At 39.2% G+C, this 22,788-nt stretch overlaps 1 long non-coding RNA gene across 1 annotated transcript; it reads right to left on the bottom strand.

The window, feature by feature from the left end:
• Window positions 1-2,975: 2,975 nt before the first annotated feature.
• On the bottom strand, window positions 2,976-20,550 carry LOC106957478 (uncharacterized). The gene is made up of 3 exons (XR_001426954.1): window positions 20,441-20,550; window positions 16,489-16,597; window positions 2,976-3,299 (listed from the first exon to the last, which is right to left on the bottom strand). It is a non-coding gene; the product is annotated as an uncharacterized LOC106957478 (long non-coding RNA).
• Between the last annotated feature and the right edge of the window lie 2,238 nt (window positions 20,551-22,788).

The following is a 22,788-nucleotide window of genomic DNA, read 5'->3' as shown; positions in this document are numbered from 1 at the left end:
GCTTCCGGGAAGCTGCTCCTTTTTAAGGCCCTTGCTGATTGGAGATAATGAGCACCAGCTGGATCCCGTCAGCCCGCCACCCTGAAAATGTAGAGAAAACACTCCCCTGCAGAACCCAACACAAAAAGACACTTCAAAAGGTACTGCAGACACTATAATCTATAGAGCAACTACCAACACTTTAAAAGACTTCATTCTCCTCTACTCAACAAGTCTGGTCAGAAATAATTTAATCTCAAGAGACATTTTTAACCTTTCCGGTGAGATTTAAGTTACACCTGACAAAAAGAAGATGAAAGCTCTTATTTGATGTTTATTTTTTTTTTAAATGAAAAAGATGTAAAACATCTAAGAGTTTACTAACAGAAATATAATATCTATGATCATTGTCAAGAGTTGTTTTGCACACTGAATCATTCTGCGGGTTAAAATCAGATTCACACCTAATGTTTTGATATAAACATTAACTGTTAAATCTTGCAATGAATAATTATGCCTTATTCTTGTTAAATAAGAGAGCCCATATAAAAACAAAGACACCAAAATAACCTGCAAGATCATAAGCGTTGAGAAAGTGGATTTATTGTTTTTGGCCTAGACTGAGTTAGATAATAAACATGAGCTGCTCAGCTGAAGCGACGCAGAACAGAAAGTCTTGGGAGATGTAAGGTCAAAGGTCAAAAGTTGGTTCATGTTACAAGGTCCCCCTGGATTTAACTGGCTTCAAATAAAATAGACAGAATCTATATGACGCTTTTCTAGTGATGCCGCCCACTCAGGCTGCTTCCCACTGGAGCCACATTCGCCCAGTCACACTCACAGTGATACACCAGTACCCACACACAGCGACGTGGAGCAGGAGGAAGCTGAAACTGAACACACAACTTTGAGATTGCAAGACAACGTTTCTATGAACTACAGTCACCTGCAAGTCAAATTTAGCAGGATGTTCCATTGTATATAATTCTACAAAATACAAATTAGTCCAAAGTCGTCCAGGAGATCTGCTGGGATTCTTTACAGAAGATAAATCCCTGTCCCGAGTAGGCAGCAAAAACACAAACTGAGTAAAACCAGAATCAAGAAAGACAGATGTTTGCCTCAAACGGCTTGCCATGGCAGAGAAAAACAGACAGAAGCAGAAATACGCGTTTAACCCTCTAAGTCCTCAATTTAAATCTCCGCCTGGATATTTTTGGTTATTTTAATTGTGCACAGTTCTTTAAATGTAATGTGAGCAAATATATATTTGCCCATTTATCCATAACAACTGGAACTTTCAATATCTAGCAAGTTATTTTCACAATTTACCACCTATTAAAAGAGTGACCATCACATTAATTTCACTTCCTGCTGCGGAGGAGATGAAATTACCAAAATAACCCGACATTGGCTGGAAAGTGCAACTTCTCCCCTTTCAGACACCGTTTGAATTTTTCAGACAGCGCAAAGTGTGGTGGAATTACGGTACTGCAAATTTGTCTGGCCCATCAAGGGTTGAGGAAGTAATGTCCTAAAAGAAGCTCACTTCCTCTAGTGAGGACTAGTAAACTACAAAGTCCGGATCGGACTCCGCCCAGCTCTTTATACCAACAGAACCAAGTAACTACAGAACAATCATATGAAGGGATAAACAATTAGTGAACGCCAGCCAGGATCAATTTTCCTCTTAAATAGCAAATTGTACAAAGCTAAAACAACTTCAAAGATTTTAGTTCCTTGTTGGCGTTTCTGTTATATTACAGAAAACTGTTTGCATTACAGTCAAATTGACTTTAAATGGGACTTTGATATCTGCTGGGGTCACCGCAGGAAAATAGTCCTTGACATCAAACAATCTTTTTTTGTTTTTTTTCCATTTTCCTCCGACCGGTCCCCACCTCAGGCGTACGTCTGCCTCCCAAGCCGCTCGCTCTGCAGCTTCTCGACTTTTTCAGCACTTTCAGATGATGCTGTTGTTGGAGCCATTTATTTTAAGTAGCCATTACAGGCAATTCAAACCATCTAATTAATGATCTAGAAGTAATTTTAGGGACTATTGCTCTGTTAATAAGTAAGCTGGTTCCGTACCGAAGCCTTTGATGCCATGAGAACGAGGCTCCGTTTTTTATTTATTTTTTTACAGGCCCGGTTTGAAGAATAAACAGTGATGTTCTCCTAGACACACAGCTCCTCTGTGTTTGTGGATTCAGAATCAGGGGTGTTTGAGTTGGACTGGGAGACCTGCAGTGTTAGTCTAGAGGAGGCTCCGTTAATCCCTCTGGCCATGTGGGTGTCTGTTTGGTTTTCCAGTCACTGTTGATTTTGATCTGAAGCAGCTGAGGGTTTTTCTTTCCCCAGTATTGAAGTAACTTCTGAAATTTTTGCTTGGAAACTTCACGTTTTGGACAACTTTTACTTTGATGCTTAAGCCAGTTTCAGAATGTCCTTCTATATCCATTTGGTAACTTTTTACCCAAGAGATCCAACATTTGGTCTGTAATTTGCCTTAGAGTGAAAAAAATAGTTACTCAAAGGCTAAATTATTTATTTTAAGCAGGTATTTTAATGCGTTATGGAATATATGCACTACCAAAGCTAAATAATAACACTTTACTAATCTACTGAGTATTTATTTCAAATCTTCAAAGGGTCCAAGTTACCATGAACTTTAATTTGGTTTCCGGGGCTTTTGGAAAAGAATCAGACCCACAGCATCACAGGTCTTCCGCCATGTTTAACAGTTAACAGAATGTTTATCTTTTGCTTCCTGCCAAACCAACCAAAAACCTCACAGCTTGTCTCATATGACTGAAGCACCAGGTTCCAGTTACAGTCCAAATTGTTAGCCACACTTTGGAAAAGGCATAAAGGGGCAGTAGCCCAGGGCCACAATTTGGGGGCTCCAAAGATGTTTTTTCCTTTGATGAATGCATGTTTTACAAAGTGTTTCATTTAGTGATAAAGTTCCTGAAATAAAGTGATAACCATGCATACATACAGGTCCATTTATTGAATGTAAAGGGTCATTTCATAAACTCAATACGGTTTCTTTGCAAAAACTTTCTAGTTTGTCATAAAAATCGATAGGTTTCCTAATAGATTAGCTTCACATTTCATAAAATTTAGTTGAGCTAACAGATCCTGGAACTGTTGCTGGATTTTATTTTGATGTTTGCTGCCTTTCTTGCCCAGGGCCACATCCATGCAAACCGCTGCCGTGTGTCATGATCTCCGGCAACTTCTCCTCTTCGCTTGTTGTATAACAGCATCAATTTTCACGTCGGGGGACATGAGCTTGTCTGTTCCCGGGCTGCAGCCTGAATAAAACAGAGTCTCATTTTATATAAGTAGGTCCACCAAGTGAGCGTCTTTCTCTGTGGATCCCACCACAAACCAGTAAAAAAAAAAAAAAAAGAAGAAAAACGTCCACAGCTGCTTATCGGTCAGCGTGACTTTACTTCCAGATTAACTACCAAACTTCCCTCAAAAACCCCCCCCAATGATTCAGCAGGCAAGCTTGTTGTGAAAATTAGCGTTTGACTGGAACGGCGCGTCCTCCTGAGTGTTCATCCGTATCCGTGCAGTCAGCTGCTATGTTAACTCTGCGCAGATATTTAGCATCCAATTAAGTTGATGAGTGCTCATTAAGGGCAGCCACGTTTCTTAACTTGAGGCAATTAAAAAGCTTTTTGAGGGAAGGACAAGCTTAGTCAAAAATAAGTAAAAGCTTTGGTGAGGAGAACCTGGTCTTCAGGTGGCTGCGCAGCGATTAAAATCGTCATTTCTTAGTCCTGACTTGGTGCCTGTGCAGGAATGGAAAGCAGCAATTATGGTGGAAAATCGTTTTGAGTTTCTCTCTACCAACATCTAACTGGCTTTCCTCCAGAATGGTTGTGTTTTTAGCCCTGGGATCTTCCTTTATAAGCTTTTAAAAGATTTTCTGTCCTCATTGAATGAAGCATCCCCACACCATGATGCTACCACCACCATGCTTCACTGTTGGAATCCGTTACCCGAAAATATGTGCAAGAAAGCCGGTTAGATGCAGGTAGAGACCGTTATTTTGCTAAAGTTTAGTTTTGATCTCAGCTGATGAGGAAACTTTCTCCAACTTAAGAGTTTAGATCGGGCCAATCCTAAAAGACCCGGCCCGATCCGACTAGTTAACTTTAATTACAGTCAGCCTGAAGTAAACCTGACATATTAATTAAGATTTTACTGCTTTTGTTTTTAGACCACCATTTAAGTAAGCAGTGTAACTTCTCCCGTTTTTGCTTTTGTTCAACGTCTTCCAGCTCCATTTTGTCGTTTGTTGTTTGAGTCAGGTGCAAATCATCCGGGATGTGATTCACAGGATCCGATCCGCCGCTGCTCAAATGGAGATGCGTTCGAGAGCGCTGTGCTTGTTACGGCCTGATTAACTTTCTGTTGAGTAAATGCTTTGAATATTTCCTCAACAGGTTAAACTACCTGCTCCTGCTGATGATAAGTAATTAACACGACTTTGCATCATGCCTTCGTTTGGTTTTCTCTGTTCTCTATGTATTGAAGGATTGAACTCAACTATCACAGAAAACAAATACTTCGAGTCGGGCCAATAAATCCAAACTCAACTCCAATTGTGATCATCTTCCCTGTGCACAAGGAAGAAAAGCAACCCCGCACCATGACACTGCCACCGCCATGTTTCACAGTGGAAGTTCTGTTTTTGTACTGCGTCAGCTTGCCAAACTTCTATTTTGGTCATTTGTTTGCTGTGTGCACTTAACTCTGCCCAGCTACTCTGTGCCTGGTGAGAAAAGCCTTGTGCTGAGAAAGAGAGCCTGGTTATTGTTAAACTGCTCATGGCTCTGCACTGAATTATTAATGACACTGTGGCATGTCGCTGCGGAGGAAGAGTGCATATAGGTTACTCCCACTGAGAAAACAGAGGCATCACAGAATGAAAAGATATCCGTTATGACGCTGTATCTCTCCCATAACAACCAAGAGTTGCATCATCTCATAATCTTTTTCCCAAAAGAAAAAAAAAAAAAAAAGAAGAAGAAAAAGCAATACGAGTTTCTTTATCTAACCCTTATGTTGAAATCAGACTGTGGGCAATTAATTGGTGGAAAAGGGAAATAAACCTGTCAAATCTGACACCTGGTGATCCTTGCCGCTATGCTTAACATCAAAGCGGTGCTTCAGGTCCAGATGGGGTGTACGTCTTGCCTTTTTCTTGCTGAACGTCCATTTGAGGCGTCAGAGGAGGTTCAAATGTGTTGTTTCCACACTACAACACACAAACAGCTATTAACTTAGTCCATCCGGTCAGTAGTGTAGTTTTTAAGAGTTTCCTGATCTCTCAGATTTTCCTCTGGGATTTGCTTCGCATTGACGAAAGCAGAGCTTAATAGCCTCGGTTCACGACTTGTCGGCCAGCGAAGCTCTACGGCGTCTCAATCATGTCATAAACGTTTTGCAATTTTACCTTTCTCCCACCGTGATCCATTACCAGTTCTCTGATTACTCAGTAGTGCTTACTGAGCATCACACATTAGAGAAATCTCTTACACAGAACCACAAAATAAAATAAATAAATAAAAAAAAAAAAAATATATATATATATATATATATATATATATATATATATATATATTGTTTTCTTTCAGCTCGAGGCAAAAATGAGGCAGAACTCAAAGGTGGCGTTTGCAGCTGCGGTGTCTGTCTTCTCGTCACGAATCCTGATGGATAACAGGCTGAAATGCACATTTACTGTTGCCATCAAAAAAAAAGTCCCTCTGCTCATACAGATGCATCAACCTGAAGTTGTTCTACAGGAAAAGGTAATTTAGGCTAGTAGTTGTGGAGTACTGATGCAGTGAATACACTCATCCAAATCTTAATGTAAAAAAAACATAGGATACAAATTTGTAGCAGTTTTCTAAGGACTGAAAGAAGTCATAAATTAATGTGTAGTTCAAATGGAAAGATTTTTTTAGTGATTTTTGTTCCAATTTCCAACAATTTTAAGGTCCCCCCGGGATGACTCGTGAGATAATCTCCAGAGATATTCCTGCCAGAGCTCTGATCTGGTCACTGCAATCTAAAATCAGGAATGTTCAACATGTTAGATTGTCTTGGCCCAATATTGCAGCGTTTGGCATGTTCTGCAACCACAGACAAAGGCGGCCAATCAGAAACAGAGGTGATGGAAATATGGAGGGAAATCCAAAATTCACAGAAGACTAAACAACGGCCGTGGCGTATCACAAAGTCTGGTGGATTAAATATCGTCCACAAACTTTCATCATTGCTTCCTCCTTGTCGGCCATATTTGTTTACCCTGATCTCCTGTTCAGGGTAAAGATTTCCAGTCTGACATTTAAATGAGTGGAATCGGTTTGTGAACAACCAAACCTGTTACAGCCAAAAAATTTTAATCGTCATGTGTGCTGCGTCTCAGATTTTGAAAGCCGGCTGACAATTTTTAAATCTTACCGTGTGAACCGGGCTCAAGTTTCCCAAATGAGAACCTAGACAAAGACCAGAACTTCAGGAACAGAATCAGATGAGTCTAAAGCTGAATTATTTGGAAACGAGAAGAGAAAACACATCTTGCATTAAGTCAAAGAATCAACCGCATCCCAGCTGTTACCAGTACATGTGGACGTGCCTTGGTGTCGTGATTCTTTGATCCAGGAAGACGTGGGCAGCCCACAGAATCACAGAGTTGACCACGAATGGGACAATGGTACATAAAGAAAATGTGAGGCTGTGTGAGAAGAATGTGATCCGAAGCAGAACTGGACCCTGCGGCGTGACAGTGACCCAAAACACAACAGTAAATCCACTGAGGAGAAGCTGACAACTAAGAAATGAAAAGTGCTACGTCGGACTCAAAGCCCGGATCTTGATCTCACTGAGATGCTGTGGGGCGACTTGAAACGGGACGTAGATCCAAGAAAACCCTCAAACGCATCACAGCTGAAAGTGGGGCAGTGGTGACAGAGAACAAGGAACAGCAAATAAATTCATTGGAGTTATAAGTCTGAGTGTCCCAAACTCTGTTGGGAAATGATGGGACTATGATTTATTTATTCAGCCTTTGGCCTGTCAACACCAGCACATTTTTGTAAACAATTAAGAAAAAATGTGCATCATACTTTCATCTATATCAACTTGATGTTGATGTAAATCTAAATATGTAAGATTATATCATAAAACATAAGTTAAAAGACATTAGCTTGCCAATGTCTGTTAGCGAGCTAATGGGGAAAAAATGTAAAACTTTTCCCATTTCCAGAACCAAAACAAAGACTGAATTCTCACTGACCTGCATGTGAAACTGGAACACGTTTACTTATTTCCTCACGCTTGAGTTCTCCAATGTGGGTTTTATCATATCTTTGCTCCTCGGGTGTTTGCTCAGTGACCTAAGCTGAAATCTGTTGGATAAAATAACCGATCAATCGTCAGTCAGTTTCAGAACATCTCTCCATGCTTGTGGATGTGTTGGACATCCTGTTACACACACTAAAACGGGTTTTTATTTTCTTTCTTTTGCATGCAACACAGGAAGGAGTTTGGCAATAAAAAGCTGGAAATTAATGCGCCTGATATAAATCTGTATTGATCTCTGCAGATGTAAGTATCAAACAGCGTCAGAAAATAACCCAACACTTGTTTCTACTGATGACATCATCTTTTCATCTGCTCAGGAAAGCACATGAATTATGCAGCAGTATTGCGACCATCCATAAGCCAGGTTATCACCACTGAAAGTCTCAGTATGTAGGAAAATGAGGTAGCAAAGTTGTGGCGATGGGGAAAAAACGTTAAATTAATATTTAATCATCCAAACACAGGTGCACACCTTCTAGAAAGTTCTCTCATGCTTCCTGTTTACCCCAGCAGGAAGCCCTCCTACCTGGATTCACCTCACAAAACAGACCAGCACTTCCTGGACTCATTCCTCCACATCAACTTGTGTCTTGGTAATGGGAGGAATTTCACAATGTTTTCCAGTCAAGCTACATTAGTCGCCTCTCCTCGTCCTCGCAGCGGCCCTCCGGCCAGACTTAAAGAAACACCCTGGACCAGAAACTTTGGGTTTAGGAAACTTGTTCAACTTTCCTTCTGGTCTCCTGGGTTTCTACCATGACGCACATCCGTCAGACATGTGTCTCAAAATATGACAAATTCTCTTTACACATGATCAGATTCTACTTCCATTTAATTTATTTACTCTTTTTAATTATTACTTTTCCACATAGAGCTGCTTTATTATTTTTACTAACCATTATTCCACCAGGAAAATCTCATTGAGATTATAAGAGAATCCTGGATAAGACTAGCAGAAACACACAGCAGTTACAGAATATTCACAGCAAAAGTGAAAAAGCTAATGGCGTCATAAATAAATTAACAGATTCTACAGTTAAAACATTTACAAATAGATGATTCCTTCTCAAAATCAGTAAGAACAGCTCTTAAAATATTTAGCTACAACAGCACCTTTAGGTTTATGTATTTCTGTAACTGGTTCCAAGAAGATGGAGCAGAAAACTAAAAAGACCAGTGGAGGTGGCATTGGGCGTCTGCTAGCTTCAGCAAGTCACATTTAAGACATTATTAGACCTTTTTTAATGCCACCATGAATGAAATTTAAGATTTAAAAAACTATAAACGTAGAGGATGGTTGTGGGAACTTGCTGTATTACAAGCAAGCATAGCAAAAAAAAAAAAGCTAGCTAGTCCTGCTAGCTAGCAGTTTATGCTAGCTGCCAGTAGATTCAACCACCTCAAGTCACAGAACGAGTCAATGAAGATATTTGTGTGTGACTGAAACTTTTGCCTGACAGGAAACTCCTACAAGAACTTATATTTTATAAAAACATAAATTTAAGACACAACTAGGTACCGTCTGACTAGTTCACTATGCTTTTTACATGCAGAAGAAAAACGTTTCTTTTTCCAGGAATGAAATGTTTGGAGGCAAGTTGTTATTCCCATTTGTTAAATTATATCTGAAGAACCACAAAGACCCTGAGGAGCTCTTACCTGACACGATGCTTTGGTAAAAACTGTAAAAACTGCAAAATGTTTCGGCGCAGCAAAGGTAAAAAATACCATGAATATGAGCACAGGTCTGATGAGACTACATCACTCCATATTCACAGTTCATATTTGTTCATCAGAAAAATAATGTTTAAAGTACTATATGCAAATCTGAAGTTGGCAACAGCTTGTGCCTCGCAGGACTTTAATCAAGTCATCACTGTTGATCAGAAAACCTTCAAATAATAAATAACTGCTGCGTTATCATTTATATCAGTTATAAAGCAGCTAACTAGCAACTGGTCTGCTAGCTAGTCCTTTCTGTTCCCAGTTAGCACTTTTAACCCATTATGAAAACACCAATTCATCTTATTGAATCTTAAACTTGGTTATGCAACATCCAGAAAGCCCAACAATTTCAGAAACAGCTGAAATTGTTCTCAGGTTTTCACTGGAGTGAAAAGTATTAATGCAGCATCCTGCAGCCAGCGGATGCTGCGTTGTGTCACAGATGCTCTGTGTCATGCTGCTTTCCCTGTCAGCCCAGATGAATTTGAATGAATGACAGACATGGAGTCGATAGGCAGAGGATTCTAACAAGTTTTCGCCTGTCTCACACCCCATGTTACACAAGAAATTAGTGTCATTTAACTCAACTCGCCATACCATGCAAATGTTCTTCCTCCTCTCATTTCATATTGCTTTCTTGGCTTGTCACCCATTTCTAAAGACTTGTTGAACGCCCGAGACATCGGAGGATTTAATGATCTACAAACACACAGTCCTCCCTCTCGTCCTCGCTCCCTCCCTCCCACATGATGTATAATTTATTAGACGCTAAGTGGAGTTTGGCAGCGACAGCTCTGTGAAAGTTCAGAGCAGCTATGTGACACGAATTTGGCAATTATCCAAAGAAATGTGTCCAGGCAGATTCCAAAGGGAGGTGTGTGGGTGTGTGTGTGTGTGTGTGTGTGCGCGCGCGTCGGGGGGTTGGTTGGTTCAAGTAATATCCACAGAGGGAAGGTGAGTTGTGGTGAGGTGCTAAACGGTGGTGCTGAGGAAGTCAGAATTGGAAACCATCAATTAGCACATCAAGCCGTCACCGAGTTACTTCGTCAAAGATAAAGTTCGGTGCTTGTTTATCATCCTTCGCTCCATTTGAGGGTTTTCCACAAGCTCCCAATGGATATAAGGTACGAAATCCACAGAAGTGTTTAATTAAAATTGTAAGATCCCATCACATTATTGTAAATGTGTCTTTCATGTCAATGTTGCAAAAAGAGAGTACAGCCAAGAAGAATAGCACTCCACTATCATCTTACTACCCATTGGACATTGGGACAAACATAATTTAATAACCACTTCATGCCACGTTCACATGTGGATGACTGCTTATTACCAAAAAAAAAGCTCCTTGTTCTACACTTTGCTTGGTAAAGAAGGTCTGAACACTCAACTGTTGAGAAGTGATTGCTTCCTGGAAGCATGAACTTAGTCGAAGATGGATCTAATTTTACCCAAAAGCTAACGTTTGGCTGTGACGTATGAAATGCTCTAGCATGGTCATGAAGGAAGCAACACTAGTAAGCTTACTGTTGCCATAAACAACCGGTGGGGTGCATAGCCTTGTCATCTTAGCCAGTAATAAAATGTCTTAAGCAGTCTGTTTTTAATTGCTAAATATTTAGAGGACCGAATGGTTTTGTTCACTTTTTCAGCTGCTGTTGCCAAACCAAAAACCATACTACAGTTCAAAACTGCAGAGGAAACTCAATGCCATCGTTCACAACTCTTCCTTCTGTTCGCTGATTGATGAAATGCATCCTGAGAAATCGAGCTCAATGGGATAAATTTCAGACGGAGCACTGAAGGGAGATGAGAATCAGGCGAGGTGTAGCAAAGCAATGGCCAGGCTATCACAACGACCCAACGAAAACATTGTGTAATCTTTTGCTATGATGTGAAGATTCACTCAACTCAGCATGCCAGATGCTTGAAACTGAAAATGAAAGGGATGTTTGTTCAACTTTCTGATAACTTGAGAGCATTACCAGACAATACTGGAATTTTGAAGAGAAAAAAAGGGGATTTGATCTAGCATAACACTATGAAGTTTAAAATTATTTATTTCAAAAGTTTTTTCAGTCTCAAATCGTTTTTCAGTTTTACACTTTGCTCAGTTTCAAAAAGAATTTAAGCAAACTATATGGCCCTAATTTAGCTCCATACACATGATATAATCCCCTTCTTTTGTTTTTGTTTGGACTCATGTTTTTTATTATAAATGTTATGAAATAGCAGCTTTAGCGTATCAAATCGTTATTTGATCAGTCTTAAATTGACTTCAGGAGAATAAAAACACGACAGGGAGAAAAAGAGGCTGAGCAGATATATTCACCTACAAAAATAGCGCTGACAGACAGAACCAATTCATTATTACCCCCAAAGGTGTCCAATCGAGTCAGGCAGGGTGAGTATGAGCTACACAGCATGGAGGTGAGCAATGACTGACAGATTAAAAAGCTCAAGAGAGATATTAGCTCAAGAAGGAGGGAAAAAAAACTGAGTAGAACTATGAGCAATTTGCTTCAAGCCGTGAGTTGTGCATTTGGTGTCAGTGATAAAATCTGAACATACTGCGTGTTAAATCTTGTTATTGTTACATCTTCCTTCTGCTGTAAGAGAAAATACAAGAAGAAAAACATGTATTATGTAATCCAGATTTTTCCACCTGATGCCGACCCGATTAAATAAAGACTATTCCACACTGCGTCCCAGATACTTCTCTAGAAATCAATGCTGCGCGAAAACACAAACTAGATTTCATCAGTGATAGTTGATAGTTAGCTTTGTTATGTGCAGCTATAACTTACAGAAGAAGTTGCTCTGCTGCTTCACAAACTCAGCAACTTTACTCTGAATGTCTTAACATGTAAAGGCAACGTTTCAGCTGCTTTCTGAGCCGGCGTGCAGACAGGCTCAGACACGACAGACAGGGGGCGCTGTGACCCAATCTGTTTTCACTCAGAGCTATTGTAAATGAAGGGCAGAAAAAAAAATACTGCGATTGAAAACTATGACAAGTGTTTTTGTTTTTAATGGTTCCACAAATTGAAGCTGTGGTTCCAGTACTAGAGTTGAATGATGGACACAGATTCTGATCATTTCTATATCCTTTGTAATATCTGGTACGAAAAGAAGCATTATTTTTTCCTAATTCACACAGTTATGTGGACCATTATAAAAAAGAATCGCATGACCAGATCAGACTTTTTATTAATAGTCATCCTCAAAAACAAATCTGGATAATTGCTGTTATTTAGCACCAATTAAACATGTATGATGCCATCATATAAACTTGGCTGGTAACAAATGACTTCCTTAAAATTACAAGATAAATTTTAAAATCAATTAGCTTTAATTGTAAAAGCTTTATCTTCTGCAGGGGATTTTAATCCCTTATTAAAAAAAATAATTACAAGACTTGCAGCTGTGCTTTTCAAAAGTGTCCTTGAGGCTTAAAAAGTACCTAGCATGTTGTTTATATCGTATTCACTGTGAAGGACCAAAGAGATGAGACGTGGTCAGGAGACGCATTCCTGTAAGCTTTCAGATGAAAACAGTTTGGTGTAATGAAATTTGAAGCACAGAGCAGAGTCTATTTGCCAAAATACAATAAAGATAAGCTGATAGAAACTATATTAGAGGAAACTGCATACGATCTGGTGGCAGGTTAAAGGTAACATCAGAATACAGACGAGATGTTTCAGTTAAACCATAATAATCTCCACATGTGACAATATTACAGCTGTTCATCAAGAATAATCCTTTTTTTCCAGCAGGTTCATATTACAATATCGCTCAGCTGTGTCTTTTCCTGAGTTACGCACGTTAATTTTTGAGCTGTGAGCAGATTTTAAATCTCTCTCGGAAAATCATTAAAGAAAACGATTTCTTTGTCACACGTATGTAAACGTGAACATTACATCTGGACCCTTCAGGCAGATTTCACACGGATGGTAGAATAATTTGACATTCTGTCATTTCTGCATTAACGCGGCTCTACTGAAGAGTTGGATCCCAACGAGTCTGAAAAAGTGAGGAATTTGACTGAAGCAACTTCCTGGATACATCAGTAAAAAAATTATGATATATAGAGCTTAAAGTCATCTCAGAAAGTCAAATTCATCTATTATATGGACAGACTCATCACACATATGGCGTAAAAAGGCAGATTTTATATCTTTTTACATTGTATCTATCCTTCATTTCCCTCCATTTTGCAGCCGTCATATTTAAAATGTTTCCACAGTAGGAATAGATGCCATAAATTCATAGTCAGGTTTTCTTTTGATGCTTTTGAATTTAAATCCAGATTAAAAACCCATTTGATTAAAGTAGCCTTTAGTTAATACTGATACACTGATTAATTGTACTTTTTACTGAAATATTTTATAATGATTACTCTTGAACATTTAGTTTATATTCTTCACTAAACCCAGAGCAGGAATTATTACAAACTTAGAATAAAAAAGAAACTCCTATTAGTTTATCTAGAGAAAATACTCATTTTATCAGATTAAGAATTCAGAGAAACCCCTACTAGTTTATAAATTACAGACTATTATTCTTATTAAACATGGGGAACCAATATGTAGCCCTATACTTTTACATTTTTGTTTTTGTGTTTTTGTTTGTATTTACTTCTAATTCATGTAAAGCACTTTGAACTGCCTTGTTACTGAAATAATCCTACAAATAATCTTAACCAGACTCAATCTTAATCTGGAAATTTGAGTTCGAAAAAATAAATAAACTACGTAATACACAATAAGAAGGTTTCGGAACGCTGCAAGTAATTTTAAACGATGCCAACCAGAACAGGAAAGAAAGGATTAGTCACATCCCTGGCAGCCATGGAGAGATGCAGTCAGCTGTGTGGACAAACATACCATGAGAGTATGTCTCTCACACACACACACACACACACACACACACACACACACACACACACACACACACACACACACACACACCAACTGCAGTAGTCAACGGTCAGCTCACTGCATATGGATGTACGTCGCTCCAGGCCCAACCGAAGCACAGGAAGCATTCCTGTGTGCCTGTGAATCATAATGAACATGTCGTATTTGGCGTGCGCTGTCTGGGTGAGCAGATGGTCCCTCTTCCCCTCATCTCCAGTACACCTGGACCCCGTTCACCAATCAGCACTTGACAAAGTCTGGTCCCTCTCTCTTTCCATGTCTCTTTCTCCTCCTCCTCTTCGTTTTTCTTTTTTTTGTTGTTGTTGTTGTTATTGAAAATAACATGCAATGTACTCACTTGCTGAGGTATGGCCTGATTAGTTTGGTCTGAAAACATGAGACCAGCTGCGCAATTACTTCCCAATTTCCACCGCGTTTCATGTTATTTCCGTCTCAAGTGGGGATGTTGTTCTTGGTAACGAGGGCTTTTTTTTTTTTTTGTCAGAGATAAATACCGAGCAGAAAAAGAAAAAAAAAAGAGAAACCAGACAAGCTTAACATACAGCTAATCTCTAAAGTATTCATACCCCCTCCAGCCTCAGGGTACTACATGGAAGCAGTCCATCACAGGGCAACACAAGCCGCATTTTCAATTACCGTAAAATTGAGCAATTTGACGTTTGAAAATAAATTTGCTCAATGGAAACACACCAAATTTGGTTTATTTTGCAATACTGCAATGGAAACACTTTTTTTTTTAATCGCACAAGTCACAAGATCAACAACCAGATGCTACTGCTGGCGCAAACCACGAAGAAGACAACAACAGGAAGTAGTCAGAGGATCCTGGCGTGGCAAGTTGTTAATGACTTATCGTGCTAAACTTATTTAAGTGTTTTTAATTGCATTTCTGTTTTAACGGAAACACCTAAATTGTAAAATTATTTTTTTTTTCAACATTAGCAGAATATTGACAAAGTTTGGTGCATATTTGTGATGGAAACGCAGCTATAGAGTCAAACAGATCAGTCAGACCCAGCCATAATTCATCCATTTGATTCACACATTCAATTCAAGTTTATTTCACCAAGTACAGTAAACGATGTCACATGGTAAAACATTGTTTTGAACAATTTTTTTTCTAGTCACAGGATAATTTGCAAACACGGTCCTTGGTTGGACCATTTTTAGAAGACACCAAACATCTAAAAGAGCCCTCAAAGAGTTTGAGAGATTTACATCAAAGTTATAAATGTCTTAGAATGGTCCAGTCAAAGTCCAGACCTAAATCTACTTGAGAATATGTAGTAGAAGGTAAATATGCATTTTCACAGATCCTCTCTATGAAACATTCTGAGCTCCAGCTACTTTTCAATGAAAAATATGAACACGGTTGATCACTTCTTGTGTTACAGGATTGATAACTAACTCACATCCGTTTGTGCAATAAAAATTTTAAATGGCACGACTTCTCAGGGATATCGGATCAAGTAAAACCAGCACATCTCAGAATATTCCAAGATAAACTAGCTGTTTATTTTTATGTTTGTTTCAGAAACTCTTCCAGAGCTTCTGTTTCTTTATTCCTGCACACAGGACACCGAGGGACGCTAAGTGAGACATAAACTTGTGCAAAGTCACCATTATCCACACAACCATCAATCCATTAGTCAGCTTTGTGGCACACTGGCTGCCAGAAAGAAATAAAAAACATGAAGAGAAAAGCAACCTGAATCTACAGAGAATCCCGCAGAGATGAAGCTGAACGCGAGAGGCAGCACTAAAGCTCGACAGACGATCACAGAGGAGCCAAGCCGCCCATCTCTCAGATGGCTCTATCTCAAGCAATCAGGGGGGTGTATGCTTCAAATTGCATGGAGAACTAATGGTGTTTCTGTAGCTGTTAGAAAATCTCTTTAAAAGTCATTATGGCCAAGTCTGTGAGAGAGCGAACAGCAATTAGATTTGGTCAAACTCTGGTCAACTGAGAACAAAAGTGCTGTCTTCTATCTCTGTTTTGTTCCTGAGCTTAAGGAAAGTCTTGTTTTGATTCGTTTTCACGTGATCGCACAGGTTTTCTTGAGTATCTCTTAGTAATCTTCAGATTTATGGATCGTTTGTTTCAGGTAGTATCACACCAAGAGATCCTAAACCAAGAATAAGCCAGGAGACGTAATGAAGGCTTAGGTTTTACCTTGGCATAACGGAGGTAAATTCATCTCTGAAGATAAAACTTGTAAGAAAAAACTAAAGTTTTGAGCTATTGGAAATGTTAAGTACAACTCCCTCATGAATTGAGAAAGATATTAAAAAGCCAGGTGCCTCAAAGTTATAAACTGATCATCAACATGTTTCTCTGCCTCTACAATAGTATGAATTTTAGCAGCTTCAAAGATGGACGACCTCAGCAGTGACCACAAAGAAGAACCTGTTGATGCATCAGACAAACTGGTCACTCTGCAGCCAGTGAGTTACCTACTGCCACCGAGTCCTGGAGTGTTGGATGAGACTCCAGAAAGCTGAAGCTTGGCTAAAGCTGGTCGTCCACAGGACAATGATCAGCCGTAGAGCTGGAAATCTGAAATAAACTGAATGAAAAGGATAATAATGAATGTACAGCAATGATCCAATCACAAACTCTGCTTCAGCTACAAATGTGCACAAAACTTTAAGTCAATATTTCGATAATCTCAAAAAAACACGATTTCACAATTGGAGTATGTCTATTATAGAAGAACAAACGTGAAATATGTTTGTTTGCGCGATAATTCATTAAAAAGCACGCTGTGCCATCATCCTCTAATCTACTTCCTGTCTTCTTCTTCATGGTTTCCGTCAGTGGCAACATCCAGTTGTTGGTCATGTGACACGTGTGATGCGGGAAAAAGTGTTTCTATTACAGTTTTGCCAAATAAGCCAAATTCAGTATGGCTGGAATAAAAACCAACCTCATCCTAGCGGCAAAACTTTTTACAGAAAAACGAGATTTTTCAAAGTTGCACTGTTTACATTAAGCCACTTTATTTTTTAAATGTCAAATTACGCAATCATACGGCCAATGAAAACAGAGCTGCTGACATGCAAGATTGCTTGGCTGCAAACCTGCGTTTAATCTGAAAATCATTTTCATTTAGATTTATGAGTTTCTTGAGCTTTCTACATTCAAGCATCAATGTTTTAATGCTTACTGAAAGCCTAAACACATTTCTACACTCACAGTGTCTTTTCCTGTCGTTTTATAGTTTTTCGTTTCAGGAGATAAAAGAGTTCTTGGATTCTGGTAAAGTGAAAGTAGTGTCTGAAACCGAGTTACCAGAAGTAACTTTGACAGATTTGCGAATTTGTGAGATTTTAGGTTGTATGTACCAGGGAAGAACTCCCTCCATTGACGTCCCTCCATTGACGTCTGCCCTCACACTTTTCAGAATGACCCCAGAGGCAGGGATCACTGTTCTTTTCTTCCAGCCTGAGCCCAGAAAACCATCGCCAATCTAGTGGGGCCATTTCTTGCTCAGACTATTAGAGGTGGTTAGCAGTTGTGCTCGGAAGTAAAAATCCGGGAAATTCTGAGCATAAAAAAACAAAACGAATCCCCACAGAGCAGTGCTAAAGCTGTGGGTATCTTAACCCTTGTGTGTGCGAGGACTGAGGCAAACGTAGAGGACTATGGCAAATGATACAACTTTTACGTGTGTGGGGTCGGTTGGATCCCATTTCTACATACAAAGATTAAGGCTCTCAATCTTTAGAGTTCAGGTGAAGACAAACGGCTACAGCTTGATAACAACTGTTTGTGTTCTGGACACAAATCTAAGAATCCCAGAGGTTGAAGTGAGAGAGGACTCTTTCTCTTTTTCTGAGATGATGCAGGTGGAAACTGACACATGAATACTGATCATTCAGAACCATCTTGGGTCATCTCTGTTTTTCCTATAAATTACAGAGACATTCGTGTCTGGTGTTCGAGGCTCAAGATGCAGCTACTGTTCATCACCACTTCCTCCATAAAACGAGCAGGTGGTTCAACAGATCAAATTCCCGACTCCAATCATACCTGGTCACTAATCTTCACCATCATCCACAAGGCATAAACGTGTCGCCACCTATAGGCGTTGAGAATGACATCTTGTTTGTTCTGTTGGATCTGACGGCTGTGTTTGACTCTGTGGATCATGTCTGGGAATCATTGGGTATTTTCTCCACCAGGAGTTTCAGCGTGAAGCTGGGGGTCCGATTTATCCTCTGTGGCCTCTTTGCCATAGGGTGTACCACAGGGCTGTACTCCGGGTCCAATGCATTTCACTGTATTTCCATTGGGAGTGATGTTACGAAAACGTTCAATCTCATTTCATTTATATGCTAAAGATAATTTTTTTTTTTTTTACGTTTAAGCATTCTGATGTCATGGATGGTGATGAAGTTTTTTATTTTAGCAAACGTAAAACAGAAACAGTTTGGTTTGTTGCTAATCATTCCTCTTGCACCTCGTGTTGATTGTGCGGCCTTGACCTTTCACCTCAATAGCTGAAATTGCCTTTGGCTTTAATAGTGACGTAAAAGGGGAGGTGAAAACCTCGTTCTGTCATTTCAGAAAATCAGTTTTATTAATTGGTTTTTGGTTGACTGACAATGTGTTATATATTGTTCTTGCTAGAAGTAAAGTACTTGAAAGATTGCAATTCAGTTCTTCACATTTCATAAAAATATTTGATTGTCAAAATGAATGAAACGCTTGGATTTGAGACGTGTAATAAAATACAGTGTGTGTTATTAATTCATGGAGAATATTCTGGAAATGCTCTTAGTAATTATATTAATGAAGCACTGGGGTCCCACTGAAGGATTTGCAAAGCTAACTCCGAGGTGTTTTGGTAGAAAGACGCGTCATTGATCTGTCATCTTAGTGAACGCGTTTGCTGATTATCAGTCTGAGTAAAACAAGCTAAAGGAAACTGAACTCAATCTGCTGTTGTCTGTCTGAAGGCCTGTTAATTAGAAACGGGGACGATAACATCTCAGAAACGGCTGCCTTCACTCAATCCTGACCCGGTGTAATTACCGAGTCAAGTTAGTTAGTTTACACCAAAAGAAAAACAGAAAATAACTTTTTGTTACATGTGAAATGTGCAAAGAACGAAATGGTCAACGATTAAGAGACTGCTGTTTATTCTTTAATCTAAATGTAAACAACTACATATCGCTTTTTCTACCAAGTTACAATTACGTTCACATAAAACCCTCAAAAATTCATTTAAATTTGTGGTTAAATGATAGCAATAATTTACTTCATGGTTTTAATTTTTTACACATATTCTGTCACTTTTAGTGGATTAAAATACATTTTTTCCCCCCAACATCATCTTTATACATCATGACAATGTGCAGAAGGTTCAGGAAAACTCTCTTCGACCTGAAGAGAGTGAAACAGTTACAGCTTCTGAAGGTTGTAATAAGCATATCAACGCTTTAGAAAATATAATATCCTGAATCTGGATACTTCTGCTTGTTATTTCACATGTGATAGGATGGAATGTGTTTGCAGCAAAGGAAGGGTTGTCATGTTGATTAATCATCACACTAACGATGCTTATTCTGAGCTGGAATTTCTTTCACGTCACTTTGTCTTTTTTTTAAATTCTTGCCTGAAGACCTTTATGGTGACGCATAAGTAAGGAAATCTCCCAGGTCTTCATTAGAGTTTTTACTCTCAACCTTTGTTGAACATAGAGAGCGAGGACAAAAGAAGAAAAGAGAAAGAAGAGGTACTTTTTAGATGGCCGAGATAAGACAGAAATTAGAAGCGAGAGCGCATTTGCACTTCAAATGGGTTTCTTCCACCCATCTTTAACTGGTATATAGAGCAAGAAAGTACGGGAGTTAAACTGTGTTAAAGGGTAGGCACAAATAGTAGAGGGAGCCAGGAACTTATGGGCAAACGTAATGAGATGAAACGTCTAAATGTACATGGAGCCGCAGATGTATAATTATTAGTGCAGCTTGACCTGAGAAGCAAAGAGAGACGGTCACGACAGCAAATGCAGCTGAAAGTGCGAGAAAAAAGGAACGATTTCAAACACATTCACCAGTCAGACATATAACCTCACGACCAGTGAACGATAAATGCGGCGACTCAGTTTATCTCGTTAGAACACAACGTCCTTTATAGAAAGTGTGCGTCTGTTGACTGATAGGGATGCTAAGACATCAGCATGGGGAAACCGCACTTGTTGGTCACATCCAGCAATGAAGGAAGATAAGAGACTCTCCCACACACAACTCTGTGGATGTGATCAATAGCTGTGTTTCCATTACAAATGTGAGCAAAACCTTATCAATATTCAGCTAATGTCGAAAAAAACAAACACACACGTGAATACGTTTGTTCGCGTTTTAAATAATTAAAAAATAACATGACACAATCATCCTCCTACCACTTCCTGTTGTCGTCTTCGTCTTTTCTGCCAACAGTAACGTCCGATTGTTGATCACGACTCGCGTGATGCGAAAATAAGTGTTTCCGTCGCGGTTCTGCGGAACACACTAATTTTGATACGCCCCCAAAAAACACCTCACCTTAACCCTTGTATATAGAAATGGGGTCCAATCGACCCCACACACGTAAAACTTGTATCACTGCCATAGTCCTCTACGTGTGCTTCAGTACTCGCACGCACAAGGGTTAGGGTTTACGTGTTTGTTTGTTGTTTTTTTAATGATTGCTGTGTTTCCATGAAGTGAATTTATTTTTGTATATTCCAATTTACACAATTATACAGTCAATGGAAAAACAGTTCCTGTTTAGATTCCCTCAGACCTCAGCTTTCTCTACATCAGCTTTTTCTATTTAGTTAATTAGATCCACCTGTTACTCATCTCACTAATCTCTCTCCCCTGTTCTTCATGATTCAGTCAGTCAATATCCTACTGCTGCATTTTCCTTCTGGTGGTTTTAACTTATTCTTTTGCCTCTTTTAGTAGCTTTCTTTTTGTTTTTATTTAACTTGGTTTGGATCCTTCATGCCTTTTAGTCTTCCTGTATTTAGGTCCTCCGTTCAGCGCACACACACACACACACACGATGGATAGGAAATGGAAACGGACAAGGTGGTAGATACATGAGTGCGTACCCACACACACAAACCCACACACTCTCACATGGTAGGTAGGAAATGGAAACTGACAAGCTGGTTGCAAGTTAGGCAGAAAAACTGGACCTTTCTGAAGGCCACATCTAGCTAAATGTTAGCTTACTTAGCTAACTAGTGCCTGATGGAAGTGCTGCCTGGACAATAATAAACAGTTAAAATGTCCAAAACACAGCAGATACATAACTAGTGTATCAATGCTTAGCATCAAAAACACTCCAACATTTTCCACACAAATAACAGAACATTCAGTATTTCGTTTTGAGGCTAAATGTTCATTTTGCGTTTATTAATAAGAAATCATCTGAACACAGCAGTGGTTAATTAGCTAATTTAAACAATGATACATTGTTTTTATCATAATCTGTCAGAGTTGGTGTGCGAGTTGCTTTTTTATTGACTGGACCGAAACACACCAAATTCTGCAGCACATCTACTTGTTAAGGTTGTCAAAGTCACACTAGCATAGCTAACCTTCATATTTTTTGTATTAAAACTTTTTCCTGGCCTTATCTAGTTGAAGTGTTGACAATTAGTAGTTAAGCACTGCATCCCTTTTTATTTTATATATCACACTTACATTTAAGATTCAGCGCATTATGTAGACAACTAAAACCGATTGTCATCAGCTACGTGTCCATACTCCATAGCACGATTCCCTGCTTGTTTTCCTTTTCCACTGTTAGTTTTTCTGGTTTAACAGAATGACTAAAACCTGCTGACGAAGGTCTGTCTCTGTCTTGTTCTCTGAGCAGCTCCTTGTCCAAGCCTTTTAAAGATGATTACCAAGAGCGGGATCAGAGAAATAACACAATGTTGTTAACCTTGTGCATTTTTAATGCCCACCTCTTTAATATTTGATGAGCCAAAGAGACTTCACAGATATTGCAGCATCAACTGTCAAATTTGAACTTTAAAAATCTCTAAGCTTTGATGTTTCAATCTAAGATTCAGGAAATTATAATGCATCTTTTTCTTTTTTTTTTCTTCTCTAAAAGAATATAGAATATAGTCGGTAACACTGAGGCGGCTGTGAGATTAAATGACAAAACAGGGTTGGTAATCAAAGCTTGCTGAGGGGGAATCATACAGCTTTAATGCCAGCATCAGCAGTGGCATTAAACCTTAACAGTATCTTATTTACACACTAAGCAGCCAGAGATCACTTAACATTCAGCACGATAGATAAGAACTGCTATTTCCAATGATGACGTTCTGGTTTCTACCCAACGTGAGGCGCTGTGGGGTTCCTGCTGAAACATTTACAACGTGCCAATAACCGACTGACACTGCCAATAAAAAAAGAAGTGCTTTCAAATGACTGATTATTGATGTAGCTGTAGCGTTTCTATTGATTCATTCAAACAAAACCAGCGATTGCGAATGAGTAACTGGCGGTGGCCGCTTAATCGATCAGTGATTGGTTGTGCCAACAGAGCCATGTTTGCTCTAGTCTATTGATATCGACGGAATCATTATCTGCGATGAGATGGTGAAGCCGTTCAAACCCTTTATCTGGCAATCACACGACATTTAAATGTTTGAGCATACATTATTTAGCTCTGTATGCTGTTTGTCTGATGGGTCAATGAAACGTTATCCACATGTTCCCTGTAGATCATTAACGCTACCCC

This window comes from Poecilia latipinna, unplaced genomic scaffold (genome assembly GCF_001443285.1).
Source record: "Poecilia latipinna isolate Pla-1442-1.1 unplaced genomic scaffold, P_latipinna-1.0 Scaffold907, whole genome shotgun sequence".
In the NCBI taxonomy this organism is placed as follows: Eukaryota; Metazoa; Chordata; class Actinopteri; order Cyprinodontiformes; family Poeciliidae; genus Poecilia; species Poecilia latipinna.
The sequence above is the reverse complement of the archived record's forward strand: the minus strand, read 5'-3'. Positions and strand labels throughout refer to the sequence as shown.